This window comes from Hemiscyllium ocellatum (genome assembly GCF_020745735.1).
Source record: "Hemiscyllium ocellatum isolate sHemOce1 chromosome 27 unlocalized genomic scaffold, sHemOce1.pat.X.cur. SUPER_27_unloc_8, whole genome shotgun sequence".
Taxonomy (NCBI): Eukaryota; Metazoa; Chordata; class Chondrichthyes; order Orectolobiformes; family Hemiscylliidae; genus Hemiscyllium; species Hemiscyllium ocellatum.
In genome coordinates this window covers 353,942-374,377 of record NW_026867517.1, presented here as the reverse complement: position 1 = coordinate 374,377, position 20,436 = coordinate 353,942, and the positions used below count along the sequence as shown (strand labels likewise).

General features: G+C 47.1%; 5 non-coding genes across 5 annotated transcripts; 4 read left to right on the top strand and 1 right to left on the bottom strand.

Annotated features, from left to right (window-relative positions):
• The first annotated feature begins 1,000 nt into the window (after positions 1-1,000).
• trnaw-cca (transfer RNA tryptophan (anticodon CCA)) lies at positions 1,001-1,072 on the top strand. The gene has a single exon. It is a non-coding gene; the product is annotated as a tRNA-Trp (tRNA).
• A 2,296-nt stretch (positions 1,073-3,368) lies between these two features.
• trnap-cgg (transfer RNA proline (anticodon CGG)) lies at positions 3,369-3,458 on the bottom strand. Its single transcript is given in 2 exon segments — positions 3,369-3,404; positions 3,423-3,458. It is a non-coding gene; the product is annotated as a tRNA-Pro (tRNA).
• A 4,215-nt stretch (positions 3,459-7,673) lies between these two features.
• trnaw-cca (transfer RNA tryptophan (anticodon CCA)) lies at positions 7,674-7,745 on the top strand. Its single transcript has one exon. It is a non-coding gene; the product is annotated as a tRNA-Trp (tRNA).
• A 9,334-nt stretch (positions 7,746-17,079) lies between these two features.
• trnae-cuc (transfer RNA glutamic acid (anticodon CUC)) lies at positions 17,080-17,151 on the top strand. The gene has a single exon. It is a non-coding gene; the product is annotated as a tRNA-Glu (tRNA).
• Positions 17,152-19,110: 1,959 nt separating this feature from the next.
• On the top strand, positions 19,111-19,182 carry trnaw-cca (transfer RNA tryptophan (anticodon CCA)). The gene has a single exon. It is a non-coding gene; the product is annotated as a tRNA-Trp (tRNA).
• The last annotated feature ends 1,254 nt before the right edge of the window (positions 19,183-20,436 follow it).

Sequence of the window (20,436 nt, the reverse complement as noted above, 5' to 3'; positions counted from 1 at the left end):
TTTCCCCACGCAGGATTTTTTGCAGAAAAGCACCACAATGCAATTTGATTAATCAGGACCTGGATGTTTTTGGTGTTTGAATGTAAGTATTGTACTCCAGAACTTTGTTGTTCACAGTTTATAATACTTTTCTTCCCAGTCCCCTGTATCACTTGTCGAAAATGCTTGTAATACTTTCCTGGCTGTTAACCGGAAGGTTGGTGGTTCGAACCCATCCAGGAGCGCTTTATTTGCTGCTCTTCCTCGGCTTTGACAATGTGTGCTTTCAATGGGGTCAGGAAAATGTTCCCCGAACATCTACATTCTGCCTGCAAAAAAGACCCTGAGCTTCCAGTTGCCTGCCAATTCCACACCCCACCCTGTTCCCTGACCAACATCTCTGTCTCAGGTTTGCTGTATTGTCCCAGCGAAGCTCAGCACCAGCAGAACGAAGAGCACCGAATATTCTACTTGGGGACCATACATCCCTCCGGTCCCAATATCGAATTCAATAATTCTAGGGCCTGAAGTCCATTGTATCCTCGTCTCTACCACACACACCAAGCCTTGTTATCACATAGTCTGTCATTACACACTACCTATTCTTAGCCACGAACAGTCTCTATTAACAGTTATTCACCCTCCCACGAGGATCGTTATCAACTCCCTTTCCTGTCCAACAGTTCTTCCCTCGCTTTGGGCTCTGTCCTGATCTATCATTTACTGCATCCGCCTTCCTCCCACAATATCTCCTGCATATAAACCAACGTTTTCCCAATCACCATCAGTTCTATGGAAGGGTCACCGGCAACTATTGTTTGTTTTTTGTTTCTGATATACAGCGTCCGCAGTTCTTTCAGCTTTTTATTGAGGTAGAGTTGGAAATTGTTTTGAGAAACAGAAGGAGAGGTGGAGAGACACAACAGACATGAACTGTTGATCTCAGTTGTTTCTCATAACGTAAAATCATTGTAGTGCGGTCACTTCCCTTAAGCATGAATAGAGGCTCCAGTCTCCCCGTGAGCTTGTGGCGCAACGGCAGCGCGTCTGACTCCAGATCAGAAGGTTGCGTGTTCAAATCACGTCAGGCTCATGGAAATCAGTTCCTTATATTTCCAATCAAGAAAGGATTGCGTTCACTCCGGCTATCTGTTAAGCCCAGTCTTCTTTCCGGGAACTTTCAATAATACGTGAAGCTTTGCTGTCAGTTTGATTTGTAAGCACTGTGCCAGGGAGGTGGTGTGCCCAGTGTTTGGGTAAATGCTCAGCTCCCCCAGTTCATCGCTGGATTTAAACACAGCCGTCTATCTCTGGGCAGCCACTTCTTTCAGTTGGTGACAGTGCAGTGTGAATAACATAATACCGATAAGTTTATTACATAATCCAGAGACACCTAGCTTTGTGTTTCAATCTATCAGGAGAATGACAGCAGTTCAGATAGAAATGTTTCCCACCAACAACAAATTATTTCCTCTCACTGGACACAGTTAAAATTATCGAGGAGAAAGTGAGGTCCGCAGATGCTGGCGATCAGAGCTGAAAATGTGTTGCTGGAAAAACGCAGCAGCTCAGGCAGCATCCAAGGAACAGGAAATTCGACGTTTCGGGCATAAGCCTATCATCAGGAATTCGGGTCTACGGGCTATCCGTTCTTCTTAAATGCGCTGTACAGTTGTTTATTGATCTTCGCCGTTGCTGGGCGCTGCAGTGTGAAATAGCTCGTTGAAATAGCATCCTGATGCAGATTTGTTTGTATGTGTTGGGATGATTGCTTCTGCAGCTTAAGTACTTGGTTTGCGTGTGTCGTTTCCTGGAGACGCTGTTTTCAATTTACCATTGACTGTTCGCTCTACTGTGACATCTAGAACAACAACACTTTTTGTTGTTCTCTTTTGTGAATTTTATGCCAGTAAGAAGATTGTTGATGGTGTTGTAGGTTTCCTCTAGTTGTTCCATTATCTCTGCATTATTGCTTCTGTTAGGAATCCTGATATTGGTGGTTTCATGGGTGCTCCGTTGATTTGTTTGTTAGTCTTGTTACTGAATAGGAAGTGGGAGGTAAGGCACAGCTCCATGAACTTGACAGTGTTATCTTTGCTGATGACGTTGGTGCTGTTTGGTGTTTGTGTCTTTGGTTCTTCAAGTAGTGTCTTCAGTTTTTTTTGGTCACGTTGATGTTAATGGATGTGAACAGGGCTGTATGTCAAAGGACAGTATTATTCCATCCTCTTTTATCTTGTTGTCTTTGGTGTTCAGGAATTCTTGGATGGAGTAACTGGAGTGGCGTGAGTCTTCGACTTGGTGTTTTAGTCTTCAGTGGAGGTCTTTGACTAGTCTGTATATTGGTGTTCCAAGTGGTGAGACTGTGGCCTGAGGGGGGCTCCTGGTTTGAAGAGGAGGAGAACAGCAACAAAGTGCCATTCCTAGATGTCACAGTAGAGCGAACAGTCAATGGGGAACTTCAAACTAGCGTCGACAGAAAAACAACACACGTAAACCAAATACTTAACCGCAGAAGCAATCATCCCAACACCCACAAACGAGTGAACAATCCTCACTCTCTCCGCGGAGCAGGTAAGGGCTGTTTGGCACTGTCTGTTTGTAGACGCGGTTACGTTTGTTTCACGGTTTAAATTTAATTTTTTTTCAAAAAAAGTGCGGAGCGGACCCGGAAGCTGGTGTAGCGCAAACTTACCTGGGTAGTTTTTTTTCCAATAAAGGCGCGCAGGAGAGAATGTATGGAGGTAAACTTCATTCCAGTGACAATAACATGGAACAAACTGCCTACAAAGATGCTGGAAATGGAGCTGAATCAAGGATATGAAAATGAAATGTTAAGGCTGCTTGAGAAAAGAAAGGCAGAAAAATTGCTGAATGACTTCCTGCTGGCCTACTAAATAAAAAAAATGACAAAAAAGGACGTAACTGCATTACTACATTAGTAGGTGAATAATAATTACAAAGAAACTTTTACAACAGCCAACAATATCAGATATACATCATATAGAACAAAGAACAAAGAAGTTTTACAGCCCAGGAACAGGCCCTTCAAGCCTGAGCCGATCCAAATGTACTGTCTAAACCTGTTGTTCAATTCCTAAGTATTTGTATCCCTCTACTCCCACCCATTCATGCATTTATCCAGACGCATCTTAAATAAATCTACCGTGCCTGCCTCTACCACCTCTGCTGGCAATGCGTTCCAAACGCCCAGCACCCTCTGTGTGAAGTAAAACTTGTTTTCGCTTTGAATAAGTGTTGCCCTTGTCGCGTTCATTGTAATGGTAGCTCTGCTCCATCCCTGACTCAGGAAGTCGGATCTCGTTGAACGAAGCTGCATTTTGAGAGAATTGATTGGCCGTTTTCGCACGAGATAATGTAAGAAGCAAGGGCTCGTCCGGGATTTGAACCCGGGATCTCTCGCACGTCCACGCAGCAGGAGGCCCGAAGCGAGAATCATACCCCTAGACCAACGAGCCACATACCCCAGTGGCCCTGCCATTTTTTAGCACGTGCCAATCCCTTTAATGCTGCTCAGATCCATGATAATCTATCCTTTTAGTTGTGAACATGAGTAAAGAAGCAATCCTTTTCGAGAGTGCAAACTGTACACGTGCCAAACTAAGTGAATACACAAGGAAAATAGCTTTAAGAGAGATAGAAAGTATTTGAGCACCTTTGGAGTGTCTGCCCCCTCCCTGGATTCACTCCAGTTGCTACAAGTGAACATTGTTTCACCCACCCGGACCTCCCCTCCCCCCTCGCTGCTGGAGGATGGTATATGGAAAGCGGGAGACATTGCTTTGCTCCCAGATATTGCCCAGAGGGAGGACGTTTCACTCTGAAACTGACGGGGCTGCATCCGCATTGTGACGTCAACAATGGAGGCGGGCCGGACAGCTGCCCTGCAGTTGAGGCACGTGTGGAGGGGAGGACACTTTGCAAATCCCACTCTCCTCCAAGTCAATGCGATTTGAGTTCAAGCAAAGCAAGGGATTTAAATTTATTTTAGAAAACCTCATTTGTGCCGTGGGAAAACTCCTGCCGCGGGAAATGCAGTGTTACAGATTCATAGTAACAGAAGCAGGAGGAGACCATTTGGTCAAGCCTGCTTCGTCATTCATTAAGATCACAGCTCCACCAACCTGCATTATCCCGACTATCTTTAATTCCCCTACCACGCAAATACCCATCCAACTGTGTCTTCAATATACTTCATGAAGCTGTCTCAACTGCTCTCTTGGGCAGATAATCCCATGGAGTCTCACAGAGTGACACAGATGTACAGCACGGAAACAGACCCTTTAGTCCAACTCGTCCATGCAGCCCAGATATCCTAACCTAATCCAGTCCCATTTGCCAGCACTTGGCCCAAATCCCCATAAAACCTTCCTATTCATCTGCACAACCAGACGCATTTTAAATGCTGTAATTATACCAGCCTCCATCACTTTCTCCAGCAGCTCATGCTGTACATGCATCACCTCTGCGTGAAAAGGTTGCCCCTGATGTCCCTTCTATATCTTTCCCCTCCCCTCCCTAAACCTATGCCCTCTAGTCCTGGACTCCCCCATCCCAGGTAAAAGAACTTGTCTATTTGCCCTATCCATATCCCTCATGGTTTTATAAACCTCTATACGGTCACCCCTTAGCCTCTGACGCTCCAGAGAAAACAGTCTATTCAACCTCGCCCTACAGCTCAACCCTCCAACACTGGCAACATCCTTGTAAATCTTTTCTGCACCTTTTCTAGTTTCGCAACATCTTTCCAATAGGAAGCAGACCAAAATTACATGCAATATTCCAAACGTGGCCTGACCAATGTTCTGTACAGTGGCAACATGAGCTCCCAACATCTATCCTCGATGCTCTGACCAACAAAGGAAAGCACACCAAAAGCCTTCTTTACTATCCAATCTACCTGCGTTTCTACGTTTAAGGAACTATCAACCTGAACTCCAAGGTCTCTTTGTTCAGCAACACTTCCAAGGAACGTACCATTAAGTGTAAAAGTCCTGCTCTGATTTGTTTTTCCAAAATGCAGCACCTCATATTTATCTATATTAACCTCCAAAAGCCACTTCTCAGCCCATTGGCCCATGATCAAGGTCCCGTTGCAATCTGAGGTAACCTTCTTTGCTGTCCACTCCACCTCCAATTTTGGTGTCATCTATAAACGTACTAACTATCCCTCCTCCGTTTACATACAAATCATTTATATAAATGACAAAAAGTAGGGGACCCAGCATCAATCCTTCTGACACACCATTGGTCAAAGGCCTTCAGTCTGAAAAGCAACCCTCCATCACCACCCTCTGACTTCTGCCTTCGAGCCAGTTTTGTATCCAAATGGCTAGTTGTCCCTGCATTCCATGAATTCCTGAAGAAGGGCTCATGCCTGAAACATCGATTCTCCTGCTCCTTGGATCCTGCCTGACCTGCTGCGCTTTTCCAGCAACACATTTTCAGCTTCCATGAGATTAAACCTTGCTCACCAGTCTCCCATGAGGACCCTTGATGAACGCCTTCCTGAAGTCCATATAGATCACGTCTATTGCTCTGCCCTTATCAGTCCACTTTGTTACTTCAAAAAACTCAATCATGTTAGTGAGACATGATTTCCCGAGCTTAAAGCCATGCTGACTATGCCTAGTCAATTCTTGCCTTTCCAAATACATGTAAATCCTATCTCTCAGGATTCTCTCCAACAACTTGCCCATCACGGATGTCAGGCTCACCGGTCTACAGTTCCCTGGCTTTTCCTTGCCACCTTTCTTAAATACTGGCACCACAGTAGCCACTCTCTAGCCTTCGGACACCTCACCTGTGACTATGGATGATACAAATATCTCAGTGAGAGGCCCAGCAATCACTTCCCTAGTTTCCCACAGAGTTCTAGGGTACTCCTGATCAGGTCCTTGGGATTTATCCACTTTTATGCATTTCATGATATCCAGCAATTTCTCATCTGTAATATGGACATGTTTTCAACATGTCAGCATCTACTTTCTCACATTCTATATCTTCCATGCCCTTCTCCACAGTAAACACTGATGCACAATATCCGTTCAGTATTCCCCCCCCCCCCCCCCCCGACCCATCTACTGCAGCTCCACACAAAGGCCGCCTTCCTGATCTTTCAGGTGCCCTATTATCTCCCTTTTATCCTTTTGTCCTTAATGTATTTATAAAAACCCTTTGGATTATCCTTAACTCTATTTGCCAAAGCTATCTCATGCCCCCTTTTTGCCCTCATGATTTCCCTCTCAAGTATGCTTGTACTGCCTTCATACTCTCAGGATTCACTCGATCTCTCTGTCTATACCTGACATATGCTTCCTTGTTTTTCTTAACCAAAATCTCATTTTTTTCTAGTCATCCAGCATTCCCTACATTTTCCAGCCTTTCCTTTCACCCTAACTGAAGTATACTTGTCTGGACTCTTGTTATCTCATATCTGAAGGCTTCCCATTTTCCAGCAACCTGCGAACATCTGCCCCCAATCAGTTTTTGTAAGATCTTGCTTAATACCTGAATCTTCCTCCAATTTAGAACTTCAACTTTTAGATCTGATATATTATTTTCAATCACGATTCTAATGTTAATAGAATTGGGGTTGCTGGCCTTAGGTTTTGCACCCTCTCCAGTAGGTACATCCACATTGTGAATTAGAAAATTTCCTTGTACACACTTAACATATTCCTCTTTTTGGCAGATAGGTAAATGGGCAGGAGTTATGCCTTGGGTCCACACTTCATTCATTCCCATCAACCCTACCCCCATTCTTACCCCAATAGTCCAACGCCACTTTCCTCTGCAACTGCCGAATGTGTGACGCCAGCCCATTTACCTGTTCCCTCCTCACTAGCCAAGCGCCCAAACTTACCTTCCAGGTGAAGTGGTACTTTACCTGCACTTCCCACAACCAGTCTACTGCATTTGCTGCTCACAATGTGGTCTCATCTATATTGGGGAACCGAAGCATAAACTGGGTGACTGCTGCACAGAACATCTCCGCTCTGCCCACAAAAAAGACCCTGAACTTCCAGTTGCCTGCCAATTCCACACCCCACCCTGTTCCCTGGCCAATATCTCTGTCTCAGGTTTGCTGTATTGTTCCAGTGAAACTCAGCACCAGCAGAACGAAGAGCACCGGATATTCCACTTGGGGACCATACATCCCTCCGGTCCCAGTATCGAATTCAATAATTCTAGGGCCTGAACTCCATGGTATCCTCATCCCTCCCATACACACCAAGCCTTGTTATCACATCGTCTGTCATTCCACACTACTTAGCCACGAACAGTCTCCATTAACAGTTATTCACCCTCCCACGCAGATCGTTATCAACTCCTTTATCTGTCCAACAGTTCTTCCTTCGCTCTGGGCTCTGTCCTGATCTCCGCCTTCCTCTCACCATATCTCCTGCATATAAACCGACATTTTCCCAATCACCATCAGTTCTGTGGAAGGGTCACCGGCAACTCCTGTTTTTTTTGTTTCTGATATACAGCATCCGCAATTCTTTCAGATTTTTATTGAGAGAGAGTTGGAAATTGTTTCGGGAGATAGAAAGAGAGGGGGGAGGAACAGAACAGACATGAACTGTTGATCTCCGTTGCTACTCAAAACGTAAAATCATTGAAGTGCGATCATTTCCTTTAATCATGAATAGAGACCTCCGGCCATCCGCGAGCTTGTGGCGCAACGGTAGCGCGTCTGACTCCAGATCAGAAGGTTGCGTGTTCAAATCACGTCAGGCTCACTGAAGTCGACCATTTATGTTTCAAACCAAGGAAGGAGTATGTTTCCTCCGTTTTTCTGTTGAGCCAAATCTTCTTTCCGGAAACTTTCGATCACAGTGAAGCTTTGCTGTCAGTTTGATTTGTGAACACTGTGTCAGGGAGGTGGTGTGCCCAGTGTTTGGGTAAATGCTCAGCTCCCCCCAATGTGAGACGTAAAACACAAACTGTTCATCACGCGGTTCAAACACACAGCCGTTTCGTTCAGTTGGTGACAGCGCGGTGTGAAAAACATTATACCGATATTTTTACAACATAATCTAGAGATTATCAGCTTTGTGTTTCAATCTATCAGGAGGTCCCAGCTCATTCTGTCATAGCAGAGTGACAAACGAGTTCAGATAGAAATGTTTCCCACCAACAGCAAATCCTTTCCTCTCACTGGACACAGTTAAAATGATCTTTGTTCAACAGAAGGAGCGGAAACTACAGTCTGACAGCCCCTCTCCACATTAACGATGAGCCTGAATTGTATAAACGGTGTCAGTAAAATCCAGTGGCCGACACTGATTTGGTTCAATCGTTTTTATTTGCCAAGCGTAATTCACCGAGAGGGTGCTGCTGTGTGAGACAGCGTGGGGAATTACAGCAGGGCCTCCTGCGCATGGGACACACCGCAACTGATGTGTTTCACCTTCACCAGTTTATTCCCATCTCAGAGAAGAGAGGTTTGATGATTCGGATCATAGGAGGCCGACAGTGAACAGGAGAAGAGCACTCAGACCTTCACAAGCTTGTCACCACAGCTGGGTCATCGTGGCCCCTGTATCAGTATGGGACAGTAATCTGCATCTACTGACTTGAAGCACAGCAAATTGGAGTGCTGGTGGGACTATCACACAGGAGAAAACGGCTTCAACAGATCAACTGGAGTGGCTCCCAATGCGCAACTCCGCTCACCTCAACTGAATAACTGTAAACAAATTACTCAGTGATTCAAAGGAATACTCGGTTTTGAATCTGCATTGTGTCATGTACCTTCGAAAATGATGACAAAACACCTTCATTGCTGTGATGGAATATCCTGTTGGGCAGAATATACCCGTTGTCAAATTTCCTACGTTCTGTTGGTCTAACTCCGATTTCACTCAGAATCACAAAATGTGTGACAGCGCAGTCTGAGGCCATGCAGCCCACCTTCCCATTGCTGGTTCAACACAATATGTAAATAAGTGTCCCACTCTGTCGCCTTCTCCCTGTAAATCTGCACATTGTTACATTGACCATGCCCACCGAATTCCCTTTTGTGTCCATTGAATCTGCCTCTTTGTCACTGTCAGACAGCGACTTACTGACCCCACTCCCTGTGCGAAAACGGTCTTCCTAATGTCACTTTTGCTTATTTTCCTGATGACTTTAAATCTCTGCCAAATTGTTATCGATCTTTTCAGGCCTGGGAGCATTTTCACTGCATTATTTCCTCTGTCTAAAACCCTCATGATGTGGAAAACTTCAATCAGGCCAGCTTTCAGCCTTCTGTTCTCCAAAGGCAACTGCCCTAACTTTCCAATCTCCCTTCATGACTGACATTCCTCGTACACGGTACCATTCACTTCAACCTGTTCAGCGCCGTCTGCAATCACTTCACTTCCCCGCTTCCTGAAGTATCACCCTCAGAATTGAGCGTAATACAGGTGGAGGATTCATTCAGACTCGGATTGCGCCGGCGAGAAATCTGCAAGACTTGTTCTCACTTTGAGCAAGTGTTTCCCTTCGCCGTGTTCACTGCAATGGTACCTCTGTCCCATCCCTAATTCAGGCAGTCCGATCTGATTTAACAAAGCGGCTTTTTGAGAAAACTGATCCGGCATCTTTGCTCAGGTCAATTTAAGAAATGAGGGTTCGCCTGGGATTGGAACCCGGCACCTCCCACCCGTCTGTATAAGCTGGAAAACCCAAAGCTAGCAACATACCCCAAGACCAACGAGCCAAGAACCATACGCACGCTCAGCTCCTGAAGCAACTGGGAGTTGCTCAGTCCGAAATACATTGCACATTGTTCCCAGAATTACAAGCAGCAGAGAGTTTCAAGAACATCTGCTTCTCATTCTGCCTCCCTGCTCCCAGGACGCTGCTGTTTGTTCCGTCCCCAGGAACCGGGCTGTCTCCACTGGTGGATAATTGAACCATTTCGTTTCTACTTGCAATTCTCCCGCCGACAGAGGCGGTTCAGCCCATCGAGTCCACCGCGACTGTCTGCCACTTGTCTCTTTCTGAGGTGATTCACAATCAGTGATATCTGTCCTAATAGTAAGGGACTGTGTCTGAATGGTGATACAGTTTCTGACATGCTGATCGTCTTGTCATTCACGTCCGGCCCGGCGTGGCGAATTACTGCAGGGAATGGGCGAAACTGCAAGGCATGTGTTTCAACTTTATCAGCTCATTGGCATCTCAGAGAAGTGGTTTTGCGAATCAGACCTCCAAAAGCATGTTACTTGAAGCGTGTGAGGTTCGCGAGTGTATCGGTATGATACAGGGCATTCAGACACTCAGGAAGTAGGTGCAAAGGCCAGATACAGAACAGAGCACAGCACCATTACAAAAGGAAGCTGCTCAAGGAGACATCGAACAACAGCAGAGGATGGTTTCAATCGATCGACCTCTGCGTTATGGGCCCAGCCCGCTCCCGTTTTCCCCAGGTCCCTTCAGCTTTTCATCTGGCACGCGGCATGCACGTTCCAGACTGATGTCAATGACCTCCACTGCTGTCGTGTAATATGCTGGTGCGCAGACGTATGGAGGCTGTGTAAATAAAAACTTTTTTCTAACTTCCCACATTGTGTTGGTCGAACTGTGATTCCACACTGAATCACAGCATGTGTCACAGCGCAGACGGAGGCCATGCGGCCCACCTTCGCTCTGCTGGTTCGACACAGTAAGTAAACGTGTGTCTCTATTCGTATCATTCGCTTGCCTTCCCCGTGTGTTTCTGCACATTGTTACTTTAAACATGACCAGCGAATTACCTTATGCGTCTATTGAATCTGCCTCTTTGTCAATGTCAGGAGATTTGCTGATCCTAACCTCACCTTCCTAGTCTCTCTTTTAGTTCTTTTCCTGATGACTTTAAAACTCTGCCTATCCTTTCAGGCGTGGGAGCATTTTAACTGCATTACTTTCCCTGTCTGGACCCCGCATGACTTGGAAAACTTCAACCAGGCCAGATTTCAAACTTCTGATCTCCGAGGAGAGCTGTCCCAATTTTTCAACCTGCCCTCATCGCTAACATTCCCTAAACACGGCACCACTGACGTCAGCGCAACATTCCATCATTTCACTTTCTGCTCAATTTGTACTCCAAGCAGCCCAACCTACTTTAGCGAAAGTGGGTTTTGAGAAAGTTAAGCGGGCACTCTTGCACAAACCAGGAAACGCAGGTTCATCGGAGATTCGAACCCTGGATCTCCTGCAAGCCTGCACAATAGAAGACCCAAACGGCGAATCATACCCAGAGACCAACGAGCAACACAGACACTGCTCAAGCACCCCCGCTGTTCCTCTTCAGCCAGCTGGGTCTTGCTCAGTGTGAAATACATTTGACATTGCTCTGAGAATTGCAAAGAGTTTCCAGAACAGCTGCTTCTCACTCTGTCTCCCTGCTGCTGTTTGTCCCGGGTCCTCTCTACTGGTAGAAATTTAAAACATTTTGTTTCTAAACTTTTCTGTAACACCGGAGTGACCAGTGATGAGCATTGCCCTCCTCAACACAGGATACAGAGAACAACAGAAGACCACTCAGACCTCCACGAGGCTGTCATCTCAACTGTGCACATTGGGCCAGTATATCAATGTGAAATATTTATGTCGAAGTTTTTTGTGAAAGAGATGAGAAGGCGAGGTGCAGAACAGTGCGCCGTTAGACGGGAAAGTTGCTAAAGACGACATTGACTGAATAGGAGAGATGGTTTCCCTCCTGGGTGATGCTCCCATCACACACCCGCAGACATATCGCCGTTGTACAAATATAAACTCTGTCTAAATTCCCACATTCTGTTTTTCCGAACTGTGATTTCGCTCAAAAGCACAAAATTTCAACACTCGCAATGTTCAAACTTTAACAAAGTGCTCATAGATATATTTAGCGAACACCTGGAAGGAATTCTGCCAAACGTACCTTGGGAATTGCGGTTTGAGTGCTCTTGAACTTTAAGTCAAAGGAAGGGAAATTTGCCTCGAGGCTGTGTAATGTGGAGATGTGTTCCCCATCTAAACTGATAGTGGTTAGCCATCCCAGTGCTTCCCGATGCAGGGCTGCCCTGACCCACAGGGAGGTTTCTTTGGTAAACTGTCCCGGGGACTTCCAGTCGCACCATGACGTCACAGGGCGAGCCCCTGGTGATGGCCTGCAGCTGCTGTGACGCAATAATGGCGCTGGCCCCGGAACATGAATACGAATTAGTTCATGAGTCACGTGGTACTGAATCATTCTATGGAGTGTTCTTTCAACTTCACGGATTTATATATGAGAGGAGGTAAATGGGCAGGGTTACACCTCGGGTCCACTCTTCTTTCACTCTCAACACCCCACACCTACCTCCCATTGTCCCAAGGCACTTTCCCCTGCAACCGCCGAATGTGTAACACCTGCCCATTTACCTGCTCCATCCTGAATATCCAAGGGATCGAACATACCTTCCAGGTGAAGCAGCACTTTACCTGCATATTTGTCACAAACTAGTCCACTGCATTCGTTGCTCACAGTGTCGTTTCCCCAACGGAGCATGAAGCATAAACTGGGTGACTGCTTCGCAGAATATCTCGGTTCTGCCGAAAATAAGGCCCTGAGCTTCTGGTTGCCTGTCACTTTAACACTCCACCCTGTACCCTGGCCTACTTCTCTGTCTCAGGCTTGCAGCAGTGTTCCAGCAAAGTTCAGCCCCTGATTGATGACCAACGCCTCATTTTCTACTTGGAGATCCTATAGTCATCAAATCTTCAACATCGAGTTCAATATTGTTCGGACCCGAACTCCCCCATGCCCTTGACCCGACCACACCCACACGAGGCCTTATTTTTACATCTTCTGCTGTTACACACGACTAATCGTTAGCCAGCAACAGTCTCCATTAACAGTTAGTCACCCTCCCACACAGATCGTTATTCACTCCTTTGGCCCTCCAATGTTCTCCCTCTGAACTGGTGGCAAAGAGAGCAATGTGGACTGATAGCCCTGAGTCAGCAGTTTGTCCCATCTCCAGGAACCGGGTTCTCTGCATTGGCGGATTATTAAACCATTTTGCTGTTGCGTTGATGTGAGGAGACTGTGTAAATATGAACTTTTCTAAATTCCCACCTTGCGTTGGTCGAACTGTGAGTTCACTCTGAATCACAACACGTGTCACGCGCATTTGGAGACCCACCTTAGCTCTGCTGGTTCTACACAGCAAGTAAATAAGAGTCTCTATTCGTATCATTCTCTTACCTTCTCCCTGTAAGTCTCCACATTGTTACTTTGAACATGACCACAGAATTCCCTTTTGTGTACGTGAATCTGCCTCTTTGTCACAGTCAGACAGAGATTTACGCATCCGAACCACTCCTTGTGCCAAAATGTTCTTCCTAATGTCACTTTTACTTTTTTTTTCCAAATGCCTTGAAATCTCTGCCGATTTTTTGGGAAATTGAAATGATTCTCATTCCTGCACATGAGGCTGAAATGACTTAATTTCTAACGTAAAGGACTGCGGATGCTGAGAATCCGAGACAGAAAGATGAACTGCTGGAGAAACTCAGCAGGTTTGGCAGTACCTGTGGGAGAAAACAGAGTTCTGAAATATTGTCTCTGATTCTCTTTCCACAGATGGTGCCTGACCTGCTGAGTTGCTCCTGCAATTTCTGTTTTTGCTTTTAACTGAAAGTTCATTTCATCTTTCGGTGTGAAACAACCAGACTCTCCATTTGCAGACATTTAACCCTTTCGTAACCTGTGAAGTGATTGGATTCAAACAAACCCAGCAATAATTCACTCTTTCTCAGCTCCACAGGCAGAGAGACCTGGGAAATGAAGCTGTCAGTGTGGGTCTTTATTCGTGGGCAGAGTGGTGAATGTGACGGACGTGAAATCTATTGCGGTTTCCCCAGGCAGGTGTGACCCCTGCCGACTACAAAATTGGAAATGTCGTCAAAACGAAAGGGAGACTGTTCCCCGGTTTTTTCTTTAAGATTCAAATCAGTGGAGGGTGAAAGATATTTCACTCACATTGGGACTGGTGGGAATCTGCAACCCACTGTCTGTTCGGGTGGAACAAGCAGATACCCGCAGAGCTTCTTTTGAGGCTTTGAGCCAAGTGTTTGGAAATGAGACTAGAACAGTGGGGCTGGAAATCGTGATCGAAATGAAGCAACACCTGAGGACAAGGGTGTTTCCTTTGCCAGTGAAAGATACTGCTTCACAAAGTTGGGACTGTGGAAGGGAAGCAGTGACGGTGATTATCTTTGGTTGTTGACCTTGTGACTGTTCCCATTGCTGCGCATGTCCGTGTTGACGTCAGAACTCTGCCGCATGGTGGCGTTAGATACGCACAGGGCCGGGGCGCAATGGATGACGCATCTGACTCCACCGAACTGTTTGAAATGCAGCTCGCAGCTTCTTCACACACCCCAATTAATCTTTCTCATTGTCCTGAAGCCGGTTTGAATTCTTGATCTGCAGGAACGAGACACTTTTCACTGTCTCACGTCAGTACGTGTCCCTGAGAACATCAGAGTCACGTCACAGCGCTGTCAGAGGAGGGGAAGCTGAAATAGCCCCACAAGCTGCTCACGGGCACATTTCACTTTCCCCAACTCACCGCCCCAACCCACTGATCCTGGGAATGGAAAGGGAACAAACACCAAAACCCAGTCTCATATTTGTGAATCTTCCGAAAATAAGAAAACTGTTCATCCCTTCGGATCTTCCATCCTGGGCTAACAAAGGGTGATTGTAAATGGTTGACCATTCAGTGTCGATTCTTTTTGGCTGAAAATATCTTCCTTATCTCATCCCAGCATTTCTTGCCACAGATAACTGTGCGGGTAAAAAATGAGGTCTGCAGATGCTGGAGATCACAGTTGAAAATGTGTTGCTGGTTAAAGCACACCAAGTTAGGCAGCATCCAAGGAATAGGAAATTCGACGTTTCGGGCATAAGCCCTTCATCAGGAATGAGGAGAGGGTGCCAGGCAGGCTAAGATATAAGGTAGGGAGGAGGGACTTGGGGGAGGGGCGATGGAGGTGTGATGGGTGGAAAGAGGTCAAGGTGAGGGTGATAGGCCGGAGTGGGGTGGGGGCGGAGAGGTTAGGAAGAAGATTGCAGGTTAGGAGGGCGGTGCTGAGTTGAGGGAACCGACTGAGACAAGGTGGGGGGAGGGGAAATGAGGAAACTGGAGAAATCACCTACCACCCCACCAACCTCCGTATACAGCGTATCATCCGCCGTCATTTCCGCCACCTCCAAACGGACCCCACCACCAGGGATATATTTCCCTCCCCTCCCCTATCAGCGTTCCGCAAAGACCACTCCCTTCGTGACTCCCTCGTCAGGTCCACACCCCCCACCAACCCAACCTCCACTCCCGGCACCTTCCCCTGCAACCGCAGGAAATGTAAAACTTGCGCCCACACCTCCTCCCTTACTTCTCTCCAAGGCCCCAAGGGATCCTTCCATATCCGCCACAAGTTCACCTGTACCTCCACGCACATCATCTATTGCATCTGCTGCACCCGATGTGGCCTCCTCTACATTGGGGAGACGGGCCACTTACTTGCGGAACGCTTCAGAGAACACCTCAGGGACGCCCGGACCAACCAACCCAACCACCCCGTGGCTCAACACTTTAACTCTCCCTTCCACTCCACCGAGGACATGCAGGTCCTTGGACTCCTCCACCGGCAAAACATAACAACACGACGGTTGGAGGAAGAACGCCTCATCTTCCGCCTGGGAACCCTCCAACCACAAGGTATGAACTCAGATTTCTCCAGTTTCCTCATTTCCCCTCCCCCCACCTTGTCTCAGTCGGTTCCCTCAACTCAGCACCGCCCTCCTAACCTGCAATCTTCTTCCTAACCTCTCCGCCCCCACCCCACTCCGGTCTATCACCCTCACCTTGACCTCCTTCCACCTATCATATCTCCATCGCCCCTCCCCCAAGTCCCTCCTCCCTACCTTTTATCTTAGCCTGCCTGGCACCCTCTCCTCATTCCTGATGAAGGGCTTATGCCCGAAACGTCGATTTTCCTATTCCTTGGATGCTGCCTAACCTGGTGTGCTTTAACCAGCAACACATTTTCAACAGATAACTGTGCGGCAGAGTTCATGTGTATATTTCCTTGAATGATATTTTGTAACTAACATTCGTTTGCTAGTTGTTTGTATCGGGTATTTCAGGTTCATTAGCCGCTGTTCAAGTGTGTTGGTAGATTTGTGGGCTACCATGATGCTGAGAGGTTTGAGTTGTCTGGACACCATTTAACAGATGTATTTAATGTAAGGTAATGTGGCTAGGGTTTCTGCACAAGTTGTGTCTGCTTGTGTCAATTTGTTGATGAGAAATCGGCACACTGGGTTTATTGGTCGGCAAAGGTGAGGACTGGAGATGCTGGAAGCCAGAGTTTAGATCAGAATGGTGCTGGAAAAGCACAACGGGTCAAGCAGCACCCGAGGAGCAGGAACATCGAAGTTTCGGGCAAAAGCTCTTTATCAGGAATAGACGCAGGACGTCTCCAGGGTGGAGAGATAAATTTAGGTGGGGGGTGTGCTGGGGCGAAGGTAGCAAAGAGTAAAATAGGTGAATGGTGGTGGGGATAGAGGAGACAGGTCAGAGAGGAGGGTTTAGCGGATAGTTGGGAAGGGAGATTGGCAAGGAGGACAGGTCATGAGGTCAGTGCTGAGCAGGAAGGTTGGAACTGAGGTAAGGTCGGGGGAGGGGAAAGGAGGAAACTGGTGAAATCTACATTGATGCCCTGGGGTGGAAGTGTTCTGAGGCGGAAGATGAGGTGTTCTTCTTCCAGGCCTCCGGTGGGGAGGGAGCGGCGGTGAAGGAGGCCCAGGACTTGCATGTCCTTGGCAGAGTGGGAGGGTGGATTGAAATGTTAGGCCACAGGGCGATGGGGTTGATTGGTGCGGGTGTCCGGGAGAAGTGACTTGACTCTCGAGTCTCCCCAATGTTATAGAGATCGCATCGGGAGCAATGGATACAAAAAAATTACATTGATGGATGGACCGGTGAAAGTCTTCTTCCTCCCGCAGCCCGGGTTCGATTCCAAGGCAGCGAGGCAATTTTTAGCAGAGCTACAAAACAGGTCTATGTCTCCCTGGTGGTCTAGTGGTTAGGATTCGGCGCTCTCACCGCCGTGGCCCGCGTTCGATTCCCGGTCAGGGAAGCAATTTTCCCCGGGTCTGCAGACTATCCATTCTTCTTAAATGCGCTGTATCGTTGTTTCCTGATCTTCGTCATTCCTGGGTGCTGCAATGTGAAGTAGCTCGTTGAAATAGCATCCTGATGCAGATTTGTTTGTATGTGTTGGGATGATTGCTTCCGCAGCTTAAGTACTTGGTTCGCGTGTGCTGTTTTCCTGTAGACGCTGTTTTGAATTTACCATTGACTGTTCGCTCTACTGTGACATCTAGAACAACAACACTTTTTGTTGTTCTCCTCTTTTGTGAATTTTATGCCACTAAGGAGATTGTTGATGGTGTTGTAGGTTTCCTCTAAGTTGTTTCACGTTGTGGTGACAAAAGTGTCATCACTGTAGCCGACCCAAAGTTTGGGTTGGATCTTTGGAAGGGCTGTTTGTTCGAAACTCTGCATTATTGCTTCTGTTAGGAATCCTGATATTGGTGGTTTCATGGGTGCTCCGTTGATTTGTTTGTTAGTCTTGTTACTGAATAGGAAGTGGGAGGTAAGGCACAGCTCCACGAGCTTGACAGTGTTATCTTTGCTGATGACGTTGGTGCTGTTTGGTGTTTGTGTCTTTGGTTCTTCAAGTAGTGTCTTCAGTTTTCTTTGGTCACGTTGATGTTAATGGATGTGAACACGGCTGTATGCCAAAGGACAGTATTATTCCATCCTCTTCTATCTTGTTGTATTTGGTGTTCAAGAATTCTTGGATGGAGTAACTGGAGTGGCGTGAGTCTTCGACTTGGTGTTTTAGTCTTCAGTGGAGGTCTTTGACTAGTCTGTATACTGGTGTTCCAAGTGGTGAGACTGTGGCTTGAGGGGGACTCCTGGTTTGAAGAGGAGGAGAACAGCAACAAAGTGCCATTCCTAGATGTCACAGTAGAGCGAACAGTCAATGGGGAACTTCAAACTAGCGTCGACAGAAAAACAACACACGCAAACCAAATACTTAACCACAGAAGCAATCATCCCAACACCCACAAACGAGTGAACAATCCTCACTCTCTCCGCGGAGCAGGTAAGGGCTGTTTGGCACTGTTTGTTTCACGGTTTAAATTTCAATATCTTTTTCGAAAATAGCGCGGAGCGGACCCGGAAGCTGGTGTAGCGCAAACTTACCTGGGTAGTTTTTTTTCCCAATATAGGCGCGCACTTCCCACAACCCAGTCGACTGCATTTGCTGCTCACAATATGGGCTCATTTACATTGGGGAAACCGAGGCATTAACTGGGTGACTGCTGCACAGGACATCTACGTTCTGCCCGCAAAAAAAGACCCTGAGCTTCCAGTTGCCTGCCAATTCCACACCCCACCCTGTTCCCTGACCAACATCTCTGTCTCAGGTTTGCTGTATTGTCCCAGCGAAGCCCAGCACCAGCAGAACGAAGCGCACCGGATATTACACTTGTGGACCATACATCCCTCCGGTCCCAATATCCAATTCAATAATTCTAGGGCTTGAAATCCATAGTATCCTCGTCCCTACCACACACACCAAGCCTTGTTATCCCATAGTCTGTCATTACACACTACCTATGACTGCCACGAACAGTCTCCATTCACCCTCCCACACAGAACGTTATCAACTCCCTTTCCTGTCCAACAGTTCTTCCCTCGCTTTGGGCTCTGTCCTGATCTATCATTTACTGCATCCGCCTTCCTCCCACAATATCTCCTGCATATAAACCAACGTTTTCCCAATCACCATCAGTTCTATGGAAGGGTCACCGGCAACTACTGTTTGTGTTTTGTTTCTGATATACAGCATCCACAGTTCTTTCAGCTTTTTATTGAGGTAGAGTTGGAAATTGTTTCGAGAAACAGAAGGAGAGGGGGAGAGACAGAACAGACTGAACTGTTGATCTCCGTTGTTCCGCAGACGTAAAATCATTGTAGTGCGATCACTTCCCTTAAGCATGAATAGAGGTCCCAAGCTCCCCGTGAGCTTGTGGCGCAACGGTAGCGCGTCTGACTCCAGATCAGAAGGTTGCCTGTTCAAATCACGTCAGGCTCATTGAAGTCAATTTTGGATACTTGTGGGGAAGACGACTTAGCAGAGGGAAGCAATGGGTTTCAGGCCTATGGCACGGAGCCTGCTCCTGTTGCTCAGAAGTGAAGGTTGGAGAAGAGCAGAGCAATAGTTCTGGGGCACCGATAGGCGGTTTTGTGGGGGCGAGAGAGACTCACGATTGGTATGTTGCCTCCCAGGTGCAAGGATAAGTGACGTCTCTGATCGTGTTTTCCGGGTTCTGAAGGGGGAGAGGGAGCAGACCGAAGTCGTGGTCCACATTGGCATCAACGACATAGGTAGGAAGAAGGATGAGGATGTCAGGCAGGCTTTCAGGGAGCGAGGTTGGAAGCTCAGAGTTAGAACAAACAGAGTTGTTGTCTCTGGTTTGTTACCCGTGCCACGTGATAGCGAGTCGAGGAATAGTCAGAGAGAACAGTTAAATGCGTGGCTACAGGGATGGTGCAGGAGGGAGGGATTCCGGTATCTGGATAACTGGGGTTCTTTCTGGGGATGGTGGGACCTGTGTTGTGGTTCTGTTCGCCGAGCTGGAAATTTGTGTTGCAAACGTTTCGCCCCCTGTCTAGGTGACATCCTCAGTGCTTGGGAGCCTCCTGTGAAGCGCTTCTGTGATGTTTCCTCCAGCATTTATAATGGCTTCTCTCTGCCGCTTCCGGTTGTCAGTTCCAGCTGTCCGCTACAGTGGCCAGTATATTGGGTCCAGCTCCATGTGTTCGTTGATAGAATCTGTGGATGAGTGCCATGCCTCTAGGAATTCCCTGGCTGTTCTCTGTTTGGCTTGCCCTATAATAGTAGTGTTGTCCCAGTCGAATTCATGTTGCTTGTCATCGGCATGTGTGGCTACTAAGGATAGCTGGTCGTGTCGTTTCATGTCTAGTTAGTGTTCATGGATGCAGATCGTTGGCTCTCTTCCTGTTTGTCCTAGGTAGTGTTTTGTGCAGGCCTTGCATGGGATTTTGTACACTACATTGGTTTTGCTCATGCTGAGTATTGGGTCCTTCCTTCTCGTGAGTTGTTGTCTGAGAGTGGCTGTTGGTTTGTGTGCTGTTATGAGTCCTAGTGGTCGCAGTAGTCTGGCTGTCAGTTCTGAAATGCTCCTTATGTATGGTAGTATGGCTAGTCCTTCGGGTTGCGGCATGTCCTCGTACCGTTGTCTTTCCCTTAGGCATCTGTTGATGAAATTGCGCGGGTATCCGTTTTTGGCGAATACATTGTATAGGTGTTCTTCTTCCTCTTTTT